This window comes from Odocoileus virginianus, chromosome 11 (assembly GCF_023699985.2).
Source record: "Odocoileus virginianus isolate 20LAN1187 ecotype Illinois chromosome 11, Ovbor_1.2, whole genome shotgun sequence".
NCBI lineage: Eukaryota > Metazoa > Chordata > Mammalia > Artiodactyla > Cervidae > Odocoileus > Odocoileus virginianus.
This window is the reverse complement of record NC_069684.1, coordinates 67,951,697-67,960,684: the sequence shown is the minus strand read 5'-3', so window position 1 is coordinate 67,960,684 and position 8,988 is coordinate 67,951,697. Positions and strand designations below refer to the sequence as shown.

Here is an 8,988-nt window from a genome sequence, read left to right as displayed (position 1 = left end):
CCCTTGATTGCAACCTTGTGAGAATCTAAATAGAAGACTCACCTGAACTGTGCCCAGACCCTGGCGATTAAAACTTGAAAGAAAAAAACAAAAAACAAAAAACTCCTCAATTTAAGCTACTAAATTTTTCATAAGTTTTTACTCAGAGATGAATAATAGTATAATATCTAGTTGAAACAGTCCCACTCTCGTGGTCCTTGACTTCCTGATGTTTCTGCTTTGTCATCTGGTCTCTCCTGGAAGACACTGGAAACCGAGCATTGGCCGCCCATTTGCTGTGTCCATCTGGTAGGTGGATGGGTCCAGAAATCTCAGCGTGCCCTTGCATGTGCTGGGCTCCTTGATCTGTAGTTGTGACACAGGGAACGCCAGTTTTCTCTTTGTGGCTTTATAGCATACACTGAAATTTTCATACACAGTCACTCAGTTTCCAAATGCCTAAATTATGATAGAAATTATGACAAAGACAAATAATTAATTTATTCACTGATCCACTTATTCATTTAATAGGGATTTGCCCAATGCTGTGTGCAGTGATAAAATGGTGACCAAGACCACCCATATTTTCTGCCTTCATGGAATATAAAGACTGGTGGACAAAATAGACAGAAAGCAAACAAGTCAAAAAAAAAAAAAGAACTTTCTAGGAGTTACAAGAAGGATATAACTGTGCTCTCAGTATAAATATACTTAATATACAATAATAATTAATAGGGGTTTCCCTGATGGCTCATTGATAAAGAAGCTCCTTGACAGTTCAGGAGATGCAGGCGATGTGGGGTCAATGCTGGGGTCAGGAAGATCCCCTGGAGAAGGAAATGGCAACCCACTCCAGTATTCTTGCCTAGGAAACCCCATGGACAGAGGAGTCTGGTGGGCTACAGACCATGGGGTTGCAAAGAGTTGGACATGACTCAGCAACTGAACAACAGCAAAATAATTAATAATCATGATTTATTTTTCACTATGTTCCCAACACTAATCAAAGCATTTCACACACATTAACTCCTTTCATCTTCACAACAACCATATTAGGAGGAAAAGTGAAGCACAGATGTGTTTATGTTCATGTATTTACTGAGGGCCGTATAGCTAGTAACTGGCTGAGCTGGGAACAGATTCCAGGACATTTGGGGCCAGAGCCTGAGTTCTTAAGTGTTACCCAGTACTGCATCAAATCTGGCTGATAGCCTCATTGGAAGTTTCTCTCAAAAATAATAGATTTGAAAAATAAAGAGAGAGTATTGGAAGAAGAAAATGGGGTAATATATTTTAGACATTGCAAATGTTAAATGGAAACACCATGTGATCAAAGAGAATAAAGGATGTTAGAAGAACTTAAAGGAAAGGACAACTGATATGGAATATCAACAGAGTATGATGCAAGACAAAAAAGGACAGAATTAAGCATCATTAAAGTACCTCTTGAGTGGCAGGGCACATGGGTAAACCTATGGCTGATTCATGTTGATGTTTGGTAGAAACCAATGCAATAGTGTAAAGCAATTATCCTTCAATTAAAAAAAAAAAAAACTTAAAAAGTACCTCTTGAATAATGTGTGACTTAAGAGCCTGTTCCTCTGTTCAGTCCATCCAATGTTTTATTGTTGTTCAGTTCTCAGTGTCCAACTCTTTGTACCCCCATGGACTACAGCACACCAGGCTTCCCTGTCCTTCACTGTCTCCTGGAGTTTGCTCAAGCTCATGTCCATCGAGTGGAGGATACCATCCAATGTTTTACCATTACGCATTTGCTTCTGCTGTTTAATTACAGTTTTTAAGAAATAATTATCATTACCTGATTGTTGTCCACATAATTGATTCTTTTCTTCTCTTCATCAATAATTTCATTCCCCTTCTGCATTTTTTTTAATGAAGAAAAAAAAAATTAAACATTTCCTTAAACATTTCCTTCTGATGCCAACTATGGTTATTAGGAACCATAGAATTCTATTTTTCCCTCACCCTAAAATGAGATTTTAGCACTGTATACAATTATAGATTGAGTCCCCAAATCTTTGCCCTGGTCCCGGTATGGGCCCTGAAGCCTGAGCACTGACTCTTGGATCCAATAATTCCCCAGTGTGGCTGTGGAAACATTAGCTCCTGAGTGTAAACGACTATTGTTTACAGCAATTTATTTCTTGGGAAATATGGGAATTTCCTTTCCGTTTTAACTCCAGGCAAACTTTTAAACAGACATTTTTGTTCTATTTTATCTGGCATTATACTTTTTTCTCTCAGTTTTACAGCATAACCTCATCTTTCACATCACAGACTTTGCAAGTCTTAGTAATATGATTTCAGTGAAGCTAAATCATGACTTTATGGTTAGAACAAAGTCATTGAGATTATACTTGAATATAAAAAGATACTGGAATATATACCATACTAACATGTTGATAAATCCTTTAAACCTTTCTCTCCTAAAATATTAAAATTAGCAATTAGTTGGACCTTAAAATGATTATCCTTCCCAGAAGTCCTCAGCTCACATCTAAATTTAAAAAGAACACATTAGATAAAGTTAATTCATATATCAAGACCCACAGAGTGAAGGAGACCCTGTAGGCACAGCCTATAAGTTCAGTTCAGTTCAGTCACTCATTTGTATCTGACTCCTTCGACCCCACGAACCGCAGCACACCAGGCCTCCCTGTTCGTCACCAACTCCCGGAGTTTACTCAAACTCATGTCCATTGAGTCGGTGATGCCATCCAACCATCTCATCCTCTGTCATCCCCTTCTCCTCCCGCCTTCAATCTTTCCCAGCATCAGGGTCTTTTCAGATGAGTCAGCTCTTTGCATCAGGTGGCCAAAGTACTGGAGTTTCAGCTTCAGCATCAGTCCTTCCAATGAACACCCAGGACTGATCTCCTTTAGGATGGACTGGTTGGATCTCCTTGTAGTCCAAGGACTCTCAAGAGTCTTCTCCAACACCACAGTTCAAAAGCATCAATTCTTTGGCACTCACCTAAGTCAGGGGACTTCCCTGGTGGTCCAGCTGTTAAGACTTTGTGCTTCCAATGCAGGGGCCCAGGATCTATCCCTTGTCAGGGAACTAGATACCACACATTGCAACTACAAGATTTCACAGGCCATAATAAAGACCTGACAAATAATAAATAAGTAAATAAATAAATTTATAAAATAGAAATTTTATAAATTTATAAAAACATAAATATATATATATATATACATATATATTTTTAAAATAAACCCAATTCAGCCTATCCTTACAGAAAACATCACTGTTGAGGAAACCTAAAACCAGGCACAAGCCTCCAACTCAGTGTGAGCTCGCTTACCTAACCCTAAAATATAGGATCTGCTACCATTACCAAAATGTCCTGGACTCCTCACACCCTGCTTCTGCACTGCCTCTTGTGAGGCTCTATGAAAGTCACTCTTGCCCCAAATCCCTTGTGACCAGAGCTCGACTGCTTGTGGGGCATTTTTGTTGTTGTTCAGTCGCTAAGTCTCATCTGACTCTTTGCGACCCCATTGACTGTAGAATGCCAGGCTCCTTTGTCCTTCACTATCTCCTGGATTTGCTCAAATTCTTGTCCATTGAGTCTGTGATGTTATCTAGCCATCTCATCCTCTGCTCCCTTCCTTCCTCTTTTGCCTTCAACAGTCATACATCAGTCAGTTAAGTCAGTTCAGCCGCTCAGTTGTGTCCGACTCTTTGCAACCCCATGAATCACAGCACACCAGGCCTCCCTGTCCATCACAAACTCCCAGAGTTTACTCAAACTCATGCCCATCGAATCAGTGATGCCATCCAACCATCTCATCCTCTGTCATCCCCTTCTCCTCCTGCCTCCAATCCCTCCCAGCATCAGGGTTTTATCAAATGAGTCAATTCTTCCCATGAGGTGGTCAAAGTATTGGAGTTTCAGCTTCAGCATCAGTCCTTCCAATGAATACCCAGGACTGATCTCCTTTAGGATGGACTGACTGGATCTCCTTGCAGTCCAAGGGACTCTCAAGATCTTTTCCAACACCATAGTTCAAAAGCATCAATTTTTCATCACTCAGCTCTCTTCACAGTCCAACTCTCACATCCATACATGACCACTGGAAAAATCATAGCCTTGAACAGATGGACCTTTGCTGGCAAAGTAATGTCTCTGCTTTTTAATATGTTGTCTAGGTTGGTCATAAATTTCCTTCCAAGGAGTAAGCATCTTTTAATTTCATGGCTGCAGTCACCATCTGCAGTGATTTTGGAGCCCCCAAAAATAAAGTCTGACACCATTTCCACTGTCTCCCCATCTACTTCCCATGAGATGATGGGACCAGATGCCACGATCTTAGTTTTCTGAATGTTGAGCTTTAAGCCAACTTTTTCACTCTCCTCTTTCACTTTCATCAAGAGGCTTTTTAGTTCCTCTTCACTTTCTGCCATAAGGGTGGCGTCATCTGCATATCTGAGGTTATTGATATTTCTCCCGGCAATCTTAAACACAGCTTGTGCTTCTTCCAGCCCAGTGTTTCTCATGATGTACTCTGCATATAAGTTAAATAAGCAGGGTGACAATATGAAGCCTTGACATACTTCTTATCCTATTTGGAACCAGTCTGTTGTTCCATGTCCAGTTCTAACTGTTGCTTCCTGACCTGCATTCAGGTTTCTCAAGAGGCAGGTCAGGTGGTCTGGTATGCCCATCTCCTTCAGAATTTTCCACAGTTTATTGTGATCCACACAGTCGAAGGCTCTGACGTATTCAGTAAAATAGAAATAGATGTTTTTCTGAAACTCTCTTGCTTTTTCAATGATCCAGCGGATATTGGCAATTTGATCTCTGGTTCCTCTGCCTTTTGTAAAACCAGCTTAAACATCTGAAAGTTCTCGGTCTGTGTATTGCTGAAGCCTGGCTTGGAGAATTTTGAGCATTACTTTACTAGTGTGTGAGATGAGTGCAATTGTGCGGTAGTTTGAGCATTCTTTGGGATTGCTTTTCTTAGGGATTGGAATGAAAACGGACATTTTCCGGTCCTGTGGCCACTGCTGAGTTTTCCAAATTTGCTGATCTATTAAGTGCAGCACTTCCATAGCATCATCTTTCATGATTTGAATTAGCTCAACTGGAATTCCATCACCTCCACTAGCTTTGTTCCTAGTGATGCTTTCTAAGGCCCACTTGACTTCACATTCCAGGATGTTGGCTCTAGGTTAGCGATCACACCATTGTGATTATCTGGGTCATGAAGATCTCTTTTGTACAGTTCTTCTATGTATTCTTGCCACCTCTTCTTAATATCTTCTGCTTCTGTTATGTCCATGCCATTTCTTTCCTTTATTGAGTCCATTTTTGCATGAAATGTTCCCTTGGTATCTCAAATTTTCTTGAAGAGATCTCTAGTCTTTTCCATTCTATTGTTTTTTTCTATTTCTTTGCATTGATCACTGAGGAAGGATTTCTTATCTCTCTTGGCTATTCTTTGGAACTCTGCATTCAAATGGGAATATCTTTCCTTTTCTCCTTTGCTTTTCACTTCTCTTCTTTTCACAGCTATTTGTAAGGCCTCCTCAGACAACCATTTTGCCTTTTTGCATTTCTTTTCCATGGGGATGGTTTTGATCCCTGTCTCCTGTACAATGTCATGAACCTCTGTCCATAGTTCATCTGGCTCTCTGTCTATCAGATCTAGTCCCCTAAATCTATTTCTCACTTCCACTGTATAGTCATAAGGGATTTGATTTAGGTCCTACCTGAATGGTGTAGTGGTTATCCCTACTCTCTTCCATTTAAATCTGAATTTGGCAATAAGGAGTTCATGATCTGAGCCACAGTCAGCTCCTGATCTTGATTTTGCTGACTGTATAGAGCTTCTCCATCTTTGGCTGCACAGAATATAATCAGTCTGATTCCGGTGCTGGCCATCTGGTTATGTCCATGTGTAGAGTCTTCTCTTCTGTTGTTGGAAGAGGGTGTTTGCTAAGACCAGTGCGTTCTCTTGGCAAAACTTGATTAACCTTTGCCCTGCTTCTTTCCGTATTCCAAGGCCAAATTTGCCTGTTACTCCAGGTGTTTCTTGACTTCCTACTTTTGCATTCCAGTCCCCTATAATGAAAAGGACATCTTTTTTGAGTGTTAGTTCTAAAAGGTCTTGTAGGTCTTCATAGAACCGTTCAACTTCAGCTTCTTCAGTGTTACTGGTTGGGAGATAGGCTTGGGTTACTGTTATATTGAATGGCTTGCCTTGGAAACGAACAGAGATCATTCTGTCGTTTTTGAAATTGCATCCAAGTACTGCATTTCGGACTCTTTTGTTGACTATGATAGCTATTCCATTTCTTCTAAGGGATTCCTGCCCATGGTAGTAGATATAATGGTCATCTGAGTTAAATTCACCCATTCCAGTCTATTTTAGTTCACTGGTTCCTAGAATGTTGACATTCACTCTTGACATCTCCTGTTTGACTATTTAAATCTAGCATTGAACTATATATTTTATATATATCAAATATATATATTGATTATGTCAAGTATACATATTTGATTATATATTTGATCATACATATTTGATTATATCAAACCCTGATTTGATAGTTGAGCTCTAATTTTTTATCTTTAACTATCAACTCTACATATTCACTTGGATGATTATATACGCATGTCAAATATTCCCAAAACAGAATATTCATTTTCCCATCCCCTCCCAATGCTCTAATTGAAGTCTCAAGCTAAATTTAGAATACATGTTATCTATACAATGGCAACCCACTCCAGCATTCTTGCCTGGAAAATCCAAGTGACAGAGAAGCCTTGCAAGCTGCAATCCATAGCACTGCAAAAGAGTTGCATGTGACTTATGGATTAAACAACAATTCATTACTGAAGACATAAATTCAAAGGTCTTCTATCTTCTATTCACTCTCTCAGGCTTCTTTATCAAAAAACCAACCTTTAGCTATGAGTCAACATTTTATTATTTCAGCAGTTTCTTTACCACTATTCTAATCCAAGCCACTATGCAAGTGAAAAGTGAAAGTCACTCAGTCATGTCTGACTCTTTGTGACCCCATGGACTATACAGTCCATGGAATTCTCCAGGCCAGAATACTGGAATGGGTAGTCATTCCCTTCTCCAGGGGATCTTCCCAACCCAGGGATCGAACCCAGGTCTCCCACATTGCAGGCAGATTCTTTACCAGTTGAGCCACCAGGGCAGCTCAGGTTAACATTGTCCAAACAGGGACTTGAACCCTGGACCCTCAGATTAAAAGTCTGATGCTCTACTGACTGAGCTATCTGGGTTTTCCCCTAAATAATTTAAAAGGCACTTGTTACTAGTCTATTTAAAAAAAAAAGCTCAATCCCTAAGCATTCTAATTATGTATTCCTTTAATCCCATCACCACTTTGTAGTCCAAATGACTAGAATCAAACTTTAAATCCTACTAATAACCTTCAAGGACCAGTTATCCCTTCATTTGGCTTTAAAGGCTAAATTTACTTGTCGAGAACATACTAGCCCTTTCCAAAATGTGAAGATAGCATTTTGACTCAGTTGAACAGTATTTCCAGATCTTACAATAATCTCAGAGAAGCAAAATGTTTCCATACTTTGTTTTTACTGAGAAAGCTAGCTTAGCCTCTTAACTTCTCTTTAATTTATACCTTGTAGTTGTTTTCACTTTCTGGACATAGTATCTTCAAGTAAACAACAACCGGTAGGTGAAGTGACTGCTTGTTGTTCTGAGTCCTGTTAACTGTAAGAATGTACTGAACTAAATCTCACTTCTGGGCAAAGGAACTCTCATTTCAGGATTTTAGCAGCTTTTATAGAACCCAAACAAATCTTTCTGGCTGTACTGTATTCTTTTAAGGATTTTCTGAAAGGACTTATAATTAAATCTATGCTCAAAACAATTTCAACAACACAAAATAAAAATAAGCTCAGCTGGATGGATGTTCTTCAAAGTTGCTCTTAGGCATGTTTCATCTAGAGGCTGATTTGGAGGGTTTATTTTTAATCTTCTACCCTGGAAGGAGAAGGAGCTTGTCTGAAAAGACTCAAAGCCAAGGAGGAATGCGACAATAACCTAGAGCGATCGACACGCATTTTCTTAGACTTGCTATGAGCAAGAGTAAGCTGGTGGAGAGAGGAATAGCACACACTCCTGAAATAAGAGAAGTTAAGAGGACAAATGATTATTGTCACACTTGATGCTATAAAGTTGGTCTTCAAATTGATAAGGCACTGACCAAATTTTCCCCGCACTACAACTTGAGAAACCAGTGTAATGAAATAGCTTTCAAAAAGCTTAAAAGTTTGCTCAAACAGATCTCTTTTGTTAGAATCCTCTAAATAGGGGGGGAAAAAAACCAGTCACCTTAGACACAAGCCATTTTTAAGGAAGCAAAACCAAAAGATGCTGACTTCACACAGAAAATTATTATCATCAATGTGTTAAATAACAATGTTTGTTATAAGAAAACAGAATACTACTCTGGCTGTAAAACTAGTAGAAAGTTTCATAATTAGCTATGCTTTAGATACCAGTATCAATTTTCCCATGAAGATATCACCTATTAAAACTATTCACAGAAGATAGTCCAATAATTATTGACTTACTAAATCTGACAGAGTAGCTGATAATAAGTCACCAGACTCAAGAGTTTCTATACCTTGATTATTGACAGATCCATTGTTTTACAGCTGACTGAAGTATGTATGTGTGGGGAGGGGGTGGGGAACTCATTCACAGTGTAATCTAAAGGAGACAAAGGCATCTGTGGGGATGAATATCCAATAATGATAATATACAGGAAAACACAAGCCATTTTTACTCTCCTTCATCCCGGTTAAATTGAGGTACTAAAGATGAAGTACTCATTTGCACTATGACCTCCTAGAGTGACGTGCAACTTGGTTCCTCTCTCACCTTTGATTTCTGTTTAATATGCAAATGTGAGTGTGAGATCTTAAGTGTGTTTGCATAAGCTAACTTAAAATGAATTTAAGGAGGTCTTTG

The 8,988-nt window shown here is 39.1% G+C and overlaps 1 non-coding gene across 1 annotated transcript; it reads right to left on the bottom strand.

Annotated features, from left to right (window-relative positions):
* Positions 1-7,195: 7,195 nt before the first annotated feature.
* Positions 7,196-7,268, bottom strand: TRNAK-UUU (transfer RNA lysine (anticodon UUU)). Its single transcript has one exon. It is a non-coding gene; the product is annotated as a tRNA-Lys (tRNA).
* Between the last annotated feature and the right edge of the window lie 1,720 nt (positions 7,269-8,988).